General features: G+C 38.6%; 1 protein-coding gene across 1 annotated transcript in view; it reads right to left on the minus strand.

The window, feature by feature from the left end:
• Nucleotides 1–3,716, minus strand: part of trip10b (thyroid hormone receptor interactor 10b) — a gene marked incomplete in the record, with an annotated part of 19,838 nt that overhangs the window by 3,002 nt on the left and 13,120 nt on the right.

Below are 3,716 nucleotides of genomic sequence, written 5' to 3' on the forward strand. Positions count from 1 at the left end.
GTTAATGCAGCAAATGCAGCTTGTTAGTTAAGGAAACAGAAACGAGGGAGAGACATTTATAGTAAAAACCCAGTAAGTAATAATGCATTTACAGTTTATACTGGATGAACAGTTTACAGACAGAACAAGGCCGACTCTCTCTCCAGTGATGGTATACAAGTACGCATTTAAGTAGCAGAAAAGATTCAATTCATTACACATAGTAAATTTTAAAAGACAATATAACAAAGAGGCACAGCAAACAAGTAAAATATGACATAGCCACAAATGCAAACTACAGAATACTGTTTTATATTATACATTTTTAGGAATGTGCCTAATTGGGAAAAATATGACCCTGTATGATTTATGATACTGGGACTTTCTTGCTGGTTTTGGTTCTTAGTTTACGAACCAAAAAGTGTTTTACATGAAGAGCGAGGACTTCTGTGAAGGTAGCAGGTGTTGTGTTAAGCTACACTGGAAGGTAAAGTGCCAGCACTACTGATTCTACAGTAAGACAATAATAATAATAATAATATTGGCACACCAGTTTAAAAGAAATATGTTTTAAACTACTAAAAAGTAGGAGAAGGAGCGTAGTTAGAAAAGGTAAGGAGCTCCTTATGCCTACATGCACAAGCATTTAACATTAAACAAATGTTAATCTGGACTTTGGACTCAATAATCTAGTCTAATCTATTTTTGGAAACAGCTGGAGCAGCAACAATCAATGTTGGGTCTTTACTGCTTTATGCGCACTCGTTATACATGATAGTTAATAAAAACCACTTTGGCTGTCTTCACTGTTGTTTTTAATATATTTGTGAAGTGAACCTCCAGGTTAAAATGTCATATTTTGTAACTTTTTATTAAGCTTTTTCCTGGATTGGATGGTCAAGCTATAATATACATATACTGTAAATAGTATGTAAAATAAATCCATCCATCCATTCGCTTCCGCTTATCCTTTTCAGGGTCGTGGGGGGCGCTGGAGCCTATCCCAGCTGTCATAGGGCGAAAGGCGGGGTACACCCTGGACAGGTCGCCAGTCTGTCGCAGGGCTAACACATGTAAAATAAATCTTTAAATTAAATTGATTTTGAATGTTTCACCTTAAATGTTACATATCTGTATGTCATCACAGAGAGAGAAAATTCAGAGGACGTCCTCAATAGAAAAAAAACAAAAACAGCAGATTTTCCCATGAGATAACAGCATTTGATCGGGGGAATTAAAGAGTAACTGCAACCACACTGAGAACCCTGCGTGCACTGCCCACTAGGCCTTTTTCCACACGCCACACCCCACTGTGATTACAGGTGTAATGCCATATCACTTATTTCCTTTCAGATCTCTTATCTAGCATAACCCACGCTGGTGCCACCAGTACTAATGCTGATAACAGCGACTGTGTTTCAAAACTTTCCATGTCCAGAAACAGTAAATGGACAGTAAACGCAGCGAGCTGCTGCTCTTGGAGAATCGCCTACAAAAGCTAAATCTCATTTAGGGTGGAGCATCTAGAAATGCACCAGCAGGTGTAGAAGACGACTGGTATCTGCAGGTTACACAACATTTTGTGGTTTATATAAAATTATGACATGAAGTGCTGTTCAAATGTGCATCCGTCAGCGCTGGGTGGAAGCAAATGACACATGAATACATTTACAATATTGGCAATAAAACAGCCATTCCACCATCAGAGGCGTTCTAATAAAACTGAGAAATATTTTATTGAACTGATGTGACGGGAGCCCAGAAACAAGCTTCACTACCAGCCCAACTCCCACAATGCAGCCCGACCTTTACAGAGCTCTTTATTGTGGCAATTAATTATTTCATCACTTCCTTACTTGCGCTTTCATTTTAAAACAAGTGTGCTTATTAATTATATAATAAGAACGTCTTTATAATAGTGTAAATTAAATGTGGCTTTAGGAGCGCGGGGAACTGGTGTTGTTTGAAAATTACCCCACAAAACGAGGCCTTGACGAAAGCGAAGCTTCCTTTCCCACGGTCAGTGATAAATGAAAGCTGCACTCGCGCTGTCTCGCCCTCTCTGTACCTGGATACTGCCTGGAGCTACCAAAGGATTCAAAAGACACGTTTCTATTATGCTAACAGCACCTTTCTTCTCTTCTTCAAACAGGCTACATGCTCACACAATTATAAAGGTACGGCCGTTCCAAGCATCTGGACAATGACAACATTTGTAATTTCTCCTCTGCACGCCACCACAGTGGATTTTACAATCAAACAATCAAGATGTGATTGAAGTGCAGGCTTTCAGCTTTCATTCAAAGGGGTTTAACAAATGTATTCTATTAGATGTTTAGAAATTTTAGTCATATAGTGTTTTTCCATGTAGTTATTTTTGCAGTCAATGATTGCCTGGAGTCTTAAACCCTGTTTCCTCCCTTGAGATGCTCTTTAGTGCAGCCACACTCAGTTGCTGTTTGTTTGTGGGTCTCTGTGCATTCAGTTTTGTCTTCCGTAACTCAAATGCGTTCTCTGTTGCTTTGAGATCACGTACCTGACTTGTGTATTTAGAAATATCCAATTTTTTTGTCTTGAGAAATTCTTGGTTTGCTTTTGCAGTGTGTTGTTGGTTATTAGCCATCTGCTCAGTGAACCTGCTGAATCTGAGCAGAGTATGGCTCTGTATACTTCAGAATTCATGCTGCCACTTCTGTCGGCAGGCACAACATCAATAAACACTAGTTTCCTAGTTCCGCTGGCAGCCTTGCATGCCCATACCATAACACTGCCCCCAACATGTTTGAGAGATAATGTGTATGCTTCAGATCATGAGCGGTTTCTCTCCGTTAATCTTGGTTTTATCTGTCTAAAGATTTTTAAGTTAAATCTTGCCTTTCTGTTCTTGAATGTAACTAGTAGTTTGCGCTATGTTGTAAATGCCCCGTATTTTATTCACGAAGGCGTCTCTTGTTCTTGACTTAGATAAGGCTACTCTGAAGCATATCTAACACATTTGAGAACACCTGGGATTCTGAATGTTCGTGACTTGGTTAGATATTGAGAAGTTATTCTTACCCATTAAAAAAATTATTTAATCATCCATTTCAGTGGTCTTCTGTGGTCTTTCAGGGCTTTATGTGCTGATAGGTTTGTCAGTGATTTATTTCTGGTCTCTCTGATAGGCTGAAAAAACAAAATAAACCTAATGATGTTCCATCACATCTCTTTTGGTTTTGAACCGAGAGCTCCAGTAAACAACTGAACACAAGTTCAATGTTTGTGATCAACTCAATTTATTTTTAAATCGTAAGATAAAGAGGAAACTGCCCTCCTGTGGCTATGCTTGTCACTCAACAATTGCTTTTGAGCTTTGGGAAAAAAGAAATGTCTGTAATTCGAAAACACTTAAAGCCATACTTTTGTTAAAGTAGGGGATTAATTAAGTCTGCATTTCAATCACATCTTGATTTTTTTTTTAAATTTAAATCCTCAGCTGCGATGTATCAAGAAAAATGACAACAATTTCGTCACTGTGCAAATACTTATGGACCTAACTGTAGTTTATATACACATATGATTGGAGGAAATAGTTCCCATCTGTGGAAGGAGCTCTAGTTTACATCTATACTGCTCAAAATATTTAAGGAACACTTTTTAAATGAGAGAAAAGCATCAAGTCATTTAAACTTCTTGGCTAATGACGTGCTCAGTTAAGTAGCGGGGGGTGGTGGTGGTGGTGGTGGTGGGGGGGGGGG

The sequence above is a fragment of the Haplochromis burtoni genome, unplaced genomic scaffold (assembly GCF_018398535.1).
Source record: "Haplochromis burtoni strain Fernald_Lab_line unplaced genomic scaffold, NCSU_Asbu1 Contig_475, whole genome shotgun sequence".
NCBI classification, from domain to species: Eukaryota; Metazoa; Chordata; class Actinopteri; order Cichliformes; family Cichlidae; genus Haplochromis; species Haplochromis burtoni.